The 14617-nt window shown below is 46.3% G+C and overlaps 1 long non-coding RNA gene across 1 annotated transcript in view; it reads left to right on the plus strand.

Annotated features, from left to right (window-relative positions):
* The first annotated feature begins 6200 nt into the window (after positions 1 to 6200).
* Positions 6201 to 14617, plus strand: part of LOC307187783 — a 32570-nt gene continuing 24153 nt past the window's right edge. The window contains exon 1 of the long non-coding RNA XR_013828702.1: positions 6201 to 6332. This is a non-coding gene — a long non-coding RNA (uncharacterized lncRNA). The remainder of the gene's footprint in view (positions 6333 to 14617) is intronic.

Raw genomic sequence — 14617 nt, forward strand, 5'->3', positions numbered from 1 at the left:
GCGTGGAACTGGTCTGTGATCACTAGCTGGGAACTACAGTTATCAGCGCCCACCCAGTGCCAGCCAGTTTTTAGGATAGGTCCATTTCTGGAGCCAGGTTCATACTTAAAGCTAAACGATAAAAGAAGGCTCCACCTCTAATCATAGCTCCTTCTGTTTGCATTATAAATATTTCTAGAATATTTCTCGCAGTTAACAATCCTGTTTTTTGAAATGGAGCTTATAACAGGTAAGGAAAATATTCACAAGCATACTTAAATGTTACAACTTTTTACTTTCCAGGGTAGGAAAAGTTGAGCAAGTTGTTATTACTTTCTAAAAGATGTTCATATTTTTTAAAAATGTTAAGGAGATACTTCATGGAAAGCAAGTAAGTAATTTTTAAGCTTTAAAGACAGTTTCTTTAACAGTAGTTTTTCCAGTGCAGTGATTCTTAACTCTTGTGAGGTCACAGTTCGCATCTGAGGATGACAGCAGCCCTGATATCTTCCCAGTAAAATGTCTATAAGCATATAAAAAATACTAAGCTCTGGGGAGAGAGAGGGGTTCTTAGTACTCACTTGGAAGATGGGCACACACTTGGCCTAGATTGGCTCATTGGATCTTGCTGAGGTGGAAAACACTTTAGATATTCTCTGCTTCCTTCAGAAAAACCAGTTTCGGTGTTTATAGACAGTAGCATATCCTTTACCAGTGGCCAGAAACACGGATGTAAAAGATAGTGTCCCTACCAGTGGACCACTCACTGTGGCCTTGTAGAGGGGACAGCTCGGGTGGTCAGTGCTCAGGGCACTCGAGGATAGCGCTCTAACCATGGAGATGTGCCCCGCAGTGAGGATGGCAGTCAGAATTAGCTTCGAACCCCTGGGTCACTCAGTGTGCCTACGTTCACGTGAGAGGCACGAGGCAGTGACAGGGAGGGCGCTGGTCTGAATAGGCCCAGTTATCAGAACAATTCTCAAAATAACAGTGGTTTAAACAAGCAAGTTTATTTTCTCTCCCGTGTTCAGAGTTGGAGGTGGTCTGGCTGAGGCAGGACCAGCCCTTGGCAATGTCAGAGACCACAGCTCCTGCCTTGTAGTTCTGCCTGGTGTGGTTTCCATTGCCAAAGTCGTCACATGGGCCCAGATGGCAGCCAGAGGCCCCGCCATGCCCTCCTCGTTCCAGCCAGAAGAGAAGGGCCAGCCCCCCTCTTTGGGGGACATTTCAGAGAAGTTTCACGCAGCACCTTGGCTTACATTCTTCTGGCCAGTGTGAAGTTATATGGCCACTTCTAGCTGAACGGGAGGCTGAGGAATGAAGCCTACGCTGTCATGTACTGAGGAGGAAGAAGAGTGACTAGTGAGGCACCGTGAGCAGCCCCCGCCGAGCCCTCACGTGGCCCCCGCACAGCACCTCCGTTTGCCCAAGATTCGGTGGAGCCAGAGGAGGCAGCTTGGCCAGGGTGCTGGAGTGGGAGCAGGGAGATTTCTGAGAGATGACATTTGACATGAAGAATTATTTAGGCAAAGGAGGGGCAGAGACCATTTGAGGGCAGAGGAATGGTGAGGAGTAGAGCGCACAGGGCCAGATCTTGAGTGCCGGGCTGGGGAGTTGGGACTTTGTCTTAAAAACAGGAGTCACTGGAGGATTTCCGTGCGGACAAGCTCATCTGCATTTGAGGAAGTCTGTCTAGCAGTGGAAGCTGGAGGGGCAGTCAGCCCTGAAAAGAGCGGAAAGGAGGGAGGAGTTTCAGAGCAGACGGAGGAGACTCGGGAGGCTGCTGTCACCTGAAGGCCACTTTGCTAGCTGATACTCTGTGAGGATGCTTTTGTCTTTACACTTTGTGTTCCTGTTTTATGCTTAGTCCCATACTAAACGTGCTTACCTTAGAACAGCTGGCTTTAGCTCAATTCCTGAAAATTGAAAAAGAAAGTGAGTTGAAAAAGACCTTCCCCGTTTGTGAGGCAGCAACTAATGTTCAGGAATGGCTCGGCCGGGGCCTGTGGGTGACGGCCTCCCCTTTAATTATCTGACCACCCAGCAAGGGGGGTCAAATTAGAACCACTTCTATGAGAATATGGATTCCTGGGTTCCTGAGTTCTGGAAAGCTTTTCAGAGAATGAGAGACACTAAACACATTTGTCTCCTTCATTATACCTGCCCCTCCCCAGGTCCAGTTAGCAGAGGCCCTGCACCACCTCCTGGGTGATAATTGAGACAGGCTGGTCTATAACTTGAAGTAATAAGGCAACAGAAAGTCCATTGTCTGCTGACACTTTCACCACTTAGCAAAGTGCACACGTTAGAGAAGGGATCCTTTTATCAATGATACTGTTTGTAGTAGATCTAGGAAGAACAGTTTCCAGTCTTGCTAACCAACACGTTCCTTTGTCAGCTTCTTACATGTGAGCCAATTTGATTAACTACAAGAATGGGGAAATAACACCAGAACCACAGGCCAGCGGAAGGGCAGGTGAAACCACTCCCAGGCTGGCATCACTTTGGGAGCTGGAGAGGGACAGAGACAGAGAGAATGCACTGTTCACAGGGATGCGGCCAGTGGCAGAGGCACCCAGAAGCTCCAGGGCTGGGGACAGAGTTCACTGTTAAAGAGCAGCTGAGGACTGACCAGTGCAGGGAGAGCAGCCTCTCCAGGGGGTTACACGAGCACCGTGCCCTCTGGTCACTCTTCGCCAGTTCAAACAAAATGGGGAAACACACTCCATCTGCTGGTGGACGTGGGCTCAGGGACTTTGTGTTATTAGAGTTAAGGTTGCACCATATTTCCTGGCACTAGATAGAAACAGGCCTCGACTCGTGGGGTAGATACTGAAGGGAGGAGCTGAGCCAGCCCTGTGCAAAGCGCTTTGTAGGACAGTCTACCCAGTGAACAAGAGGTAGCTTCCTCCAGACTCGTTCCTTTGAGCCACGCTGTATATTTTTAAATGTGAATTAATTGCCAACATTTTAAAATCAGAAAATTTCACATAAATCCAGATTTCTGGTTTCTCTTACCCCACATCTGGCAACACTAGTTCCTCAGCCCCACAAGGAAATAAACGCCCCCTTGAGCCTACACCCGCCAGTTTGCCACCTGGCCCACTGGTTTCTTCCACCTGCCCAGTCCACAGGCGTCTGAAGTTTTATCCTGGTAGGGATGAGTGGGAAGCCTGGGCTTCAAAAAGTTGGAGGGTCCAGAGCCTAGGGGATCCAGGATCAGAAAACAAGATCTTTCATGGACATGATTTTGGATCCATGAATCATGGTGAAATTGGTGCTAAGGTTGACAAAATTTGAAGCAGTCCCTTAAACTATAAACCTGGGGGAGAAATGGGTGTCTGGACAATGACAGGAATTTGGGTCTCCCCAGCCTCTTCTGGAAGCCAAGTCTGGGACCAAAAACCCATTAGTTATTTACCTTAACAACCAAATCTCTTGAAATATATCATCAGTTCTCTTTTTTTTTTTTTTTTTCCGGTACGCGGGCCTCTCACTTTTGTGGCCTCTCCCGTTGCGGAGCACAGGCTCCGGACACGCAGGCTCAGCGGCCATGGCTCACAGGCACAGCCGCTCCGCGGCATGTGGGATCTTCCCGGACTGGGGCACGAACCCGTGTACCCTGCATCGGCAGGCGGACTCTCAACCACTGCGCCACTAGGGAAGCCCCATCAGTTCTCTTTTTTAAAGGGACCAAGGAGTAGGTAATGAGAGGTCCTGCCTGAATTCCTTGGCTTCCTTGCCCTGTGCTCTATGGCCTCGAATCCTGGTGAGAGGCAAGCCGCTTACAATTGCCCAGCTCTGGCCAGGCTGGCCCAGTTTGAGACTGGAACTAGTAAGTCTGCCTGAGGTTGGGGGAGGTGAGGAAAACATCGCCAAGGAACACTCTCATTAGGGTGCCTGGGGTGGGGTTATGGGAACTTCTCATACACTTGTACATCAACAGAATTTTTAAAGACATATTTGAATTACTTTTCAGTCAACAAAAACAATAGGGTTATTTTCACGTAGGAGAGAAATGGGGGACTTACAGAGCCAGGACTGCCTAGCCTGGAGGGGAGGTGCTGGCCTTCGGCAGCAGCATGTAAAAGCTCGCCACTAAGAAATCCCTAGCACTGGCCCTAGATTAGAATTATCAGACATCTGCCTTAATAGACCTGCACTGTAATGATCTGTGATATTGTGTTTGTAAATCAGTTTGGCCAGAAATGTTCCTGTGTGGTTCAGATAGCTCTGCTGAGCACAGAGACATGATGGCAAGAGTTCACATTGTCTCTAGGAATTGTTCTGGCATTTAGATCTCCGGAAATGATGCCAGCTGTCAGGTATATGAAGTATTCGCAGTTCTAACACTGTTTCATTTGAGAGCAGCAGCTGAAAAACCTGTGTGCTTTGGGGCGATGGGGAACATAAATGTGAGAGCAAACGCCATCTGTCTTGTTAGGGAACTGAATAAAAGCAAGAAGAAGCAGGTTCCTATTGCCTGAGTCGGGGGGCTCAGAGCTCATTGTGATTTTTTTTTTTTTTTTTTTTTTTTTTTTTTTTTTTTTTTGCGGTATGCGGGCCTCTTACTGTTGCGGCCTCTCCCGTTGCGGAGCATAGGCTCCGGACGCGCAGGCTCAGCGGCCATGGCTCACGGGCCCAGCCGCTCCGCGGCATGTGGGATCTTCCCGGAGCGGGGCATGAACCCGTGTCCCCTGCATTGGCAGGTGGACTCTCAACCACTGCGCCACCAGGGAAGCCCCTCATTGTGATTTTAATAAAGCATTTACCCTCCTTCGTCTCTCCCAAGTTTTTGTTTTTCCTTTTCTGGTATGACCAGAAATAAAAAGGGTATGAAACGTCAGAGACAGTGAAATCTATTTTTCCAAATTCAGATCTCTACTAGGCAAATGCTATCACATGAGGTGAGAACCCCATCCACTGGGGACTTGCAGGAGGGGACAGGTGAGGGGTGACTATGGCCATGGAAGGAGGCAGAAGACAGAGAGAAAGAAGAGGGTCCCCTGGGCAGGCACAGGTTCTAGACTTGATCCCATGGACTGGTGTTGCCCGTTGTCCATGGAGGAAATTTTTGTTTTCTAATTTTATTACCTATATATTTATTTTAACATATTGAAAAAATAGAGCTGCTTCATAAGATGAGGCTAAAGTAGTTTCCTTTATAAATAAACTTTAGTGAGAAAGGAATCAATTTAAAGAGAAGCACTGAGTTGACAACAGGTTCCAAGCGGCGAGTTGGGCACGTTTTTCTACTAATTCTCCCGGGCATCCCAGCAGGTGGTACTGCTCTCCATTTACCAGAGAAGAAACCTCCAGTTCACACAGCGGGAAACTTTGGGGTAGGAGCTGACTCCTGGTAGGTCTGTCTGCTCCCAAGCCTCAGTTCTGTCCCCACACACCGGGTTGGTCGCAGGGCCCAACACTGACTTCTGCCCAGGGACTTCTGCTGTCTCCAAGGCCACGTGGAACGGGAGCCCGGCCCGCAGTGCGCGCCTCGGCCACCAGGTGGCGCCGCAAGTCCGGAAAAGCCGCGCCCCGTCCGAGGCCGCGGGGTCTCCGGGCCGGCCTCGCAGGGCCCCTGGGCGGGGCTGGAGCGTCGCGGGAGCGGCCCCAAGGGTGTAGGCGCTTTTTTGTTCTTTGGAAAAGGGCTCGGGGACTTAGTCCCGTACTTCCCTTCCACCGCAGACGAGTTCAGCTGCGTGGGGTTGCAGAAAAGCACGGGTGCATTCACCAAAAGGAGTCCTCTTTCAACATAATTTTAGAGTAAATAGATCAACCTGAGGATCGTTAAGATAAAAATGAAAAGCCCTACGGGTGTCTGTGAACCCCTCAGATACTTCAAGAAAAACGTCAGAAGTCTGAGGACCCGGTGGGGGAGGCGCAGGGTCTTGCTCCCCACCATTCCCAGCCCCCATCCTCCCTCACCCTCGGCCCCCAGCCCCAGGCTCCCCACTGAGGTTACGGCCTGTGATGGGTGCACCTCCCACCGCCCACCAACCCTCTGAAGGCAGAAGGGCTCGAGGCCCCGCTCATCCTCCGCGCGGCTCCGCGGGGCACACACTCCCGACTCACAGGCCCGGGCGCACCTACTGGGGCAGCTGGGTTTGGGCCCAGGTGATCTGAATCCACAGGCTTCCCCCCCCCCCCACGCTGCTGATAATGAGCAATTTAGTATCCACTGTGCTAAGTGTAAGGCACGAGGAGCCCGGGAGCGGGATGATTTCCACGGGAGGAGGGCTGAGGACGCTTCCGGCGGAGGTGACGTCAGGGCTTTGCAGGACGGAGAGAGGCTTTCAGGCAAGTAGAACCGCATGGTCCGCAGAGGCAACAGCGTCCGCAGTGACACGAAGGTACGTGGCACACAGTGTGTTCTGGAACCGCACATTGCTCTGGGTGGCTGGAAAGCGAAGGGCGACCTCTGGAGTAGCAGCAGTTGCAGCTGGGGGTTGGAGGGGAGCCTTGGGTGCCAGGGAGCTCAGACTGTACCTTAATGGGGAGTTGATAGAAGATTTTTTGTTTTGTTTTTGCAAGGGAGTAAAGAGTTTGCCCTTTACAAAGATCAGAGGTTTGAAAATCTTCCCTTTTAGCAAGCCTTTTTTTTTTTTTTTCGTACGCGGGCCTCTCACTGTTGTGGCCTCTCCCGTTGCGGAGCACAGGCTCCGGATGCGCAGGCTCAGCGGCCATGGCTCACGGGCCTAGCCGCTCCGCAGCATGTGGGATCTTTCCAGACTGGGACACGAACCCGTATCCCCTGCATCGGCAGGCGGATGCTCAACCACTGCGCCACTAGGGAAGCCCTTAGCAAGCCTTTTTTAAATGAAGTAGGTGGAACATAGACTTAAAAACCAAAAATTAAGGTGGAACTGCTGGCAGCTTCCCTCTAAGTAGGAGGGGAAAGCGTGGGAGGCATCCCTGAGGAACTGGCCTCAGTCACACCAGAGCTGCCCTGCGGGGGGAAGAACTCATTCCCATCCCCAGCGCCCTGCTCTCCGTGTGGCTGGGGAGCCCCTTCACTTTCTCCTGGTCTGTAGAGGTCTGGGAAGAGCCAGAAACCCAGTGGGGTGAGGCCTCTTCCTCTTCTGCAGCCCCTCTCCAGGCAAGGCAACCCTTTACACCTGGGTGCAGAAAAGCAACCGATGGACCCGTGCTTTTTCAGCCCTGCGTGATTAAAAAAAATTACCGATGTACATGGCTCAGGGAGAGAGCTTGGGAGGCCTTGGAGATCTTCTCCCTCAATTTCTCATGTTACAGATGAAGAGAGTGAAATCCAGAGAGGTAAAATGACTCTCCTTCGGGCTCACAACTATAGGGCTGGTCGAGCTGGGGCTGGTACCCAGGTGGAAATAGGAACCATTCATTTGTTTTTTCAGCCTGGCTGCAACCTGTGCGGTGGGGGGATGGGATGGGTGGGTAGCTCCCAGCCTCGTGGGGAACACGCAGATACGGAGGCAGCTGGAGAGCTAGGGTAGAGAGGTAAGCTCGAGGTCCTGTGCCCGCGCCTAGGGGATGGTCTTAGCGCACGCCAGAGCTAACAGTACCCTCATTTTTATCAGAATTTAAAATGCCAGTGATTTTGTCAACAGTGAGACAGTGCAGTCATCAGGATTCTTAGCTGAGATAAGAACCCCATTTGAAGCAGCCTAGTCAGTCGTGGCCATTTAACCGCGGGCTCCTGGAGGAGCTTCAGCAGCTGAAGGGGAGCCACGCGTCTGGGCTGCAGCTCTCTCTGGGCAGGCATCTTTCTGCCCCTGCAGACTGGTGGACAAGTGCATGCGGAGGGGATGACTCAGGTTGGAAAGTGCTGCAATGTGACATTTGAGGAGGGGAGGCCGCCCCTAGGGTTGCACCTTCTGTTGCCACGCGTTGGTGGCAGGGACAGTGTCCGGTTTAACCGTCTCTGCAACACCTAGCACATCGCTGGCTCACAGCAGGCACCTGACTTCTGCTGAATGAGCGGCCATCACGATGTGTCCTCATCTAGCTTGGAGTCTAGCCATGGGACCCAGATGAGAGCAAGTCCGTGCGGTGAAGGTTAGAGTAGGACCGGCAGAGAGGGCGCCCACCCCACCTGAACTTCCCCAGGCCCGGGACCCTCAACAGGGATGTGAGGGTGGAGCGGCACGCCTTCCTGGAGGAAGTACAGAATGCGGCGGGGGGAGACCACAATCGTCCCTCCGCCAAGGGGAGACAGTTGTCAGTGGGGAGGAGAGGGGGGTCTGGTGGTGTGCTGTGCACGTGACCTAGGGTGACAATAGGGTGAGGGCTGCGCACAACTGTCTAACACCCAGGTCACAGGCTCTGTATTCTCATTCCCCATCTAATTGGGGTGGGGGAGGGGCATGGGTTTGTTTGTTTTTGTTTTAGGATTGGGGGCTTAGCTCTTTGCTTAAGAGGAAACAGTAAGTTGTGGGAAGGAATTGAATCTAGAGAGAGTCTGATGGGATTCTCGCTCTCAAAAGATGATATTCAGAGATTTATTCTTTTACTTATAATAGGTTGGGAGAATTCATAGAACTTTATTTATTTGTTTGTTTATTTATTTATGGCTGCATTGGGTCTTCGTTGCTGCGCGCCGGCTTCCTCTAGTTGCCGCGAGCGGGGGCTACTCTTGGTTGCAGTGTGCGGGCTTCTCATTGCGGTGGCTTCTCGTTGCAGAGCATGGGCTCTAGGCACGCGGGCTTCAATAGTTGTGGCACACGGGCTCAGTCATTGCGGCTCACGGGCTCTAGAGCGCAGGCTCAGTAGTTGTGGCCCAGGGCTTAGTTCGTCCACGCCATGTGGAATCTTCCCGGACCGGGGCTTGAACCCATGTCCCCTGCATTGGCAGGCGGGTTCTTAACCACTGCGCCACCAGGGAAGTCCCCATAAAACTTCTTAACTGAGAAAAAATTAAAACCTCGAAATATCTGAAACACGTGAGATACTAGCAGCTCTTTGTTATCTTAAGAGAATGGAGTGGTGTCTGGAGAGAACTGCATTATATAAAATATTGGCAAAAGTATCAATAACATAATCTTGGGGGGATTTAAGTTCATACATGTAATAAAAATGACTCAAATTATTAGAGTACCTTTTTGGAGAATTACCAAGGAAAGATTTTTAGCTTAAGTGATTTCCAGTTTTTCACAGCTAACATTTGTCCAAAAGTTTCTCTTCTGAAGAGTCAAGGGGAATGGATAGCGTTAAAGTATATCTATGAGCTGCTTCAGATTAGAATTCCCTAAATACCCGGAGTATTGCCAGCTGTTATTGCCAGTATTCTCAGTTTTCAGCCCAGGGTATGCTTTGGCACTTTTGATAGTTTGGGGGGTGTGACTATGTCATGTTATTTCATTTCTGAAGTGAGGAGTTGTTACAGTGAAATGATCTTAGTTATTTTATGCTAGAGTACCACAGACGTTCGACTTTTCTATGTACCTCTTTTTATTTTTTTCAGTAGCACTTATCACATTATTGTCTTACCGCAATATAATTTCACTTTTTTGTGTGTGATTCTCTAACTGTTGTCTGTTTCCTCTATTGGATTCTATGCTCCAGAAGGACACTTTTCTGCTTTCTTCTGTATCATCAGACTCCAGAGTGTCTGACATAGAATACATGCTCTGTAAATTCTTGTTGGATGAATTGGAAGGATCTTTGAGGAATGTCAGATTAGGCTAGATGAGAACCCATTTTACAGCATCCCTGAGTGCATTATTTTCTAAATGCTCAAAGAGCATTTGTAAAGGATGGGATTCTCATTTAGCAGTTTATATCATTTAAAAGATATAAGCTGCTAAATCACTCCCATTTTGAAAATCCTTCCTTGATTTACTTGAATTTATTCATAACTGAAACCACTTAGATATGTTGACTTGTCTGATTTTCCAAGCAACTTTTTTTCCTTGAAGAAAATAATATATGACACTTTACCTTTATTTGAAGATGAAGAGATTGGGGTGAAGTAATATTTCTTGAGATATAATTGACATATAACAATATATTAGTTACAAATGTACAATATAATGATTCCATATTTGTACATATTGCAAAGTGATCACCACTATGTCTCGTTAACATCTGACAGCATACAGCATTAGAAATTTTTTTTCTTGTGATGAGAACTTTTAAGATGTACTCTCAGCAACTTTCAAATATACAATAGTATTAAGTATAGTCATCATGCTGTATGTCACATTCCCTTGACTTATTTATTTTATAACTGGAATATGTACCTTTTGACCCCCTTCACACATTTCATTCACCCCTTACCCATCAACCACCAATCCTCTATCTATGAACATGTTTTTTTTGTTCATTTGTTTAGATTCCACACATAAACGAGGTCATATGGTATTTGTCTTTCCCTGTCCGACTTATTTCACTTCCCATAATTCCCTCAAGGTCCATCCATTTTGTTGCAAATGGCAAGATTTTATTCTTTTTAATGGCTGCATAATATTCCATTATATGTATATTTATCCCATTTTCTTTATCGTTTCATTCTATCAGTGGACACTTAGGTTGCTTCCATGTCTTGGGTATTATAAATAATGCCGCAATAAACATGGAGGTGCAAATATCTTCAAGTTAGTGCTTTCATTTTCTTCAGATAAATATCCAGAAGCAGAATTGCTGGATCATAATGGTAGAATAATTTTTAAAATGTTTATCTATTTCTTTATTTATTTGGCTGCGTCAGGTCTTCATTGCAGCACGCAGGATGTTTAGTTGCAGCATTTGAACTCTTAGTTGTGGCATGAATGTGGGATCTAGTTACAAAACCAGGAATGGAACCTGGGGCCCCTGCATTGGGAACATGGAGTCTTAGCCACTGGACCACCAGGGAAGTCCTAGAAAAATTTTTAACTTTTGGAGGAACCTCCATACTGTTTTCCATAATGGCTGCACCAATTTACAATCCCACCAACAGTGCATGAGGGTTCCCTTTTCTCTGCATCTCAGCAACACATTTATTGTCTTTTTGATAATAGCCACTCTACAGGTATGAGGTGATATTACAGTTTTGATTTGCATTTCCCTGATGATTAGTGATGTTGAGCACCTTTTCATGTACCTGTTGGCCATCTGAATGTCTTCCTTGGAGAAAAGTCTACTCAGATCTTTTGTCCATTTTTTTAAACTGGATTGTTTAGTTTTTTGCTATTGAGTTTTATGAGTTCTTTATATATTTTGGATATTAACCCCTTATCATATATATGACATTTGCAAATATTTTTCCCACTTGGTAGGTTTTTTCATTTTGTTCATGGTTTCCTTTGCTGTGCAGAAGCTTTTTTTTTTTTTTTTGCGGTATGCGGGCCTCTCACTGTTGTGGCCTCTTCCTTTGCGGAGCACAGGCTCAGCGGCCACAGCTCATGGGCCTACCCACTCCGCGGCATGTGGGATCTTCCCGGACCAGGGCACGAACCCATGTCCCCTGCATCGGCAGGCAAACTCTCAACCACTGCACCACCAGGGAAGCCCCAGAAGCTTTTTTATTTGATGTAGTCCCACTTGTTTACTTTCACTTTTGTTGCCTTTGCTTTTGTTGTCAAATACAAAAAGGTCCTCACCAAGACCTATGTCAAGGAGCTTACCACCTGTTCTTCTAGGAGTTTTATGATTTTAAGCCTTAAGTTCAAGACTGTCATCCATTTTGAGTTACTTTTTGTGTATGAGATAAGATAGTGGTCCAGTTTCATTCTCGTGTATGTGGCTGTCTAGTTTTTGCAACACCACTTATTGAAGAGACCGCCCTTTCCGCATTGTATATTCTTGGCTCCTTGTCATAAATTAATTGACCATATATGCATGGGTTTATTTCTGGGCTCTCTATTCTGTTCCATTGATCTATATTTGTGTTTGTTTTGATTACTATAGCTTTGAAATATAGTTTGAAGTCACAGAGTATGAGGACTTAAACTTTGTTCTTCTTTCTCAAGATGGCTTTTGCTATTTGCGTCTTTTGTGTTTCCGTATGAATTTTAGGATTTTTTGCTCTATTTTTGTGAAAAAAATGCCATCTGAATTTTGATAGGGATTGCATTGAATCTGTAGCTTGTTTTGACTAGTATGGACATTTTAGCACTATTCTTCCAATCCATGAACATGGAATATCTTTCCATTTATTTGTGCCTTCTTCAGTTTCTTTCATCAGTGTCTTATAGTTTTCAGTGTACATGTCTTTCATCTCTCTGCTTAAAGTTATTCCTAGGTATTTTATTCTTTCTGATGCAATTGTAAATTGGATTGTTTTCTTAATTTCTCTTTGTGATAGTTATTACTGAATAGAAACACAGTAGATTTTTGTGTATTGTTTCAGAATCCTGAAAGTTTATTTAATTTGTGATTAGTTTTAACAGTTTTGTGTGTGTGTGGAGACTTTGGGGTTTCTATATATCATGTCATCTGCAAATAGTGGCATTTTTACTTCTTCCTTGTGAATTTAGATGCCTTTTATTTATTTTTCTTGCCTAAATGCTCTGGCTAGGCTTTCCAATATTATATTGAATAAAAGTTGTGAGAGTGGGCATCCTTCTCTTGTTCCTGATTTTGGAGGAAGAGCTTTCAGGTTTTCACTGTTGAGTATGATGTTAGCTGTGAGCTTGTCATATATGGCCTTTATTATGTTGAAATATGTTCCTTCAAGGCCACTTTGTTGAGATTTTTTGAATCATAAATGGAAATTAAATTTTTGTCAAATGTTTTTTCTCTATTGAGATAAGATTTTTAAATTTAATTTTTATTTTATATTATAGTTGATTTGAAATAGTGTGTTAGTTTCAGGTGTATGGCAAAGTAATTCAGTTATATATATCCATATATCCATTCTTTTTCAGATTCTTTTCCCATATAGATTATTACAGAATATTGAGTAGAGTTCCTTATGCTATACAGTAGGTTCTTATTGATTATCTATTTTATATAGAGTTGTGTGTATATATTAATCCCAAACTCCTGATTTACCCCTCCCCTTCCTTTCCCCTTTGGTAACCATAAGTTTGTTTTTGAAGTCTGTGAGTCTGTTTCTGTTTTGTAACTAAGTTCGTTTGTATCTTTTTTTAGATTACACATATAAGTGATATCATATGATATTTGTCTTTCTCTGTCTGACTTACTTCACTTAGTATGATAATCTCAAGGTCCATCCACGTTGCTGCAAATGATGTTATTTCATCATTTTTAATGGATGAGTAATATTCCATCCATTAATGCACCACATCTTTCTTATCCATTCTGCTGTCAAGGGACATTTAGGTTGCTTCCACGTCTTGGCTATTGTAAATAGTGCTGCAATGAACATTGGGGTGTATGTATCTTTTTGAATTATGGTTTTCTCCAAACATATGCTCAGGAGTGGGATTGCTGGATCATATGGTAGTTCTGTTTTTAGTTTTGTTTGTTTGTTTGTTTGTTTTGTGGTACGCGGGCTTCTCACTGTTGTGGCCTCTCCCGTTGCGGAGCACAGACTCCGGATGCACAGGCTCAGTGGCCATGGCGCACAGGCTCAGCGGCCATGTCTCACGGGCCCAGCTGCTCCACGGCATGTGGGATCTTCCCGGACCGGGACACGAACCCATGTCCCCTGCATCGGCAGGCAGACTCTCAACCACTGCGCCACCAGGGAAGCCCCTGTATTTAGTTTTTAAAGGAACCTCCAAACTGTACTCCGTAATGGTTGTACCAATTTGCATTCCCACCAAAAGTGTAGGAGGATCCCCTTTTCTCCACACCTTCTCCAGCATTTATTGTTTGTAGATTTTTTAACGATGGTCATTCTGACCAGTGTGAGGTGATAACTTCATTGTAGTTTTGATTTGCATTTCTCTAGTAATTAGCGATGTTGAGCATCTTTTCATTTGCTTGTTAGCCATCCATACGTATTCTTTGGAGAAATGTCTATATAGATCTTCTGCCCATTTTTTTTATTGGTTTTTTTTTTAAATTTATTTATTTTTTGGCTGTGTTAGGACTTCATTGTTGCGTGTGGGCTTTGTCTAGTTGCAGCGAGTGGGAGCTACTCTTCGTTGCAGTGTGCGGGCTTCTCATTGTGGTGGCTCCTCTTGTTGCAGAGCACAGGCTGTAGGCGCACGGGCTTCAGTAGTTGTGGCATGGGGGCTCACTAGTTGTGGCTCTCAGGCTCTAGAGTGCAGGCTCAGTAGTTGTGGCGCATGTGGTTAGTTGCTGCGTGGCATGTGGGATCTTCCCAGACCAGGGCTTGAACCCGTGTCTCCCTGCATTGGCAGGCAGATTCTTAACCACTGCACCATCAGGGAAGCCCAGGTTGTTTGCTTTCTTGATAGTGAGCTGCATCAACTGTTTATATATTTTGGAGATTAATCCCTTGTCAGTCACTTCATTTGCCAATATTTTCTCCTATTCTGTGGGTTGTCTTTTTGTTTATGGTTTCCTGTGTTGTGCAAAAGCTTTTTTTTTTTTTTTTTTGCGGTACATGGGCCTCTCACTGTTGTGGCCTCACAGGCTCAGGGCCATGGCTCACGGGCCCAGCCACTCCGCGGCATGTGGGATCCTCCCGGACTGGGGCACGAACCTGTGTCCCCTGCATCGGCAGGCGGACTCTCAACCACTGCGCCACCAGGGAAGCCCTGCAAAAGCTTTTAAGTTTAATTATGTCCCGTTTGTGTGTTTTTGT

This window comes from Stenella coeruleoalba (genome assembly GCF_951394435.1).
Source record: "Stenella coeruleoalba genome assembly, chromosome: 6".
In the NCBI taxonomy this organism is placed as follows: Eukaryota; Metazoa; Chordata; class Mammalia; order Artiodactyla; family Delphinidae; genus Stenella; species Stenella coeruleoalba.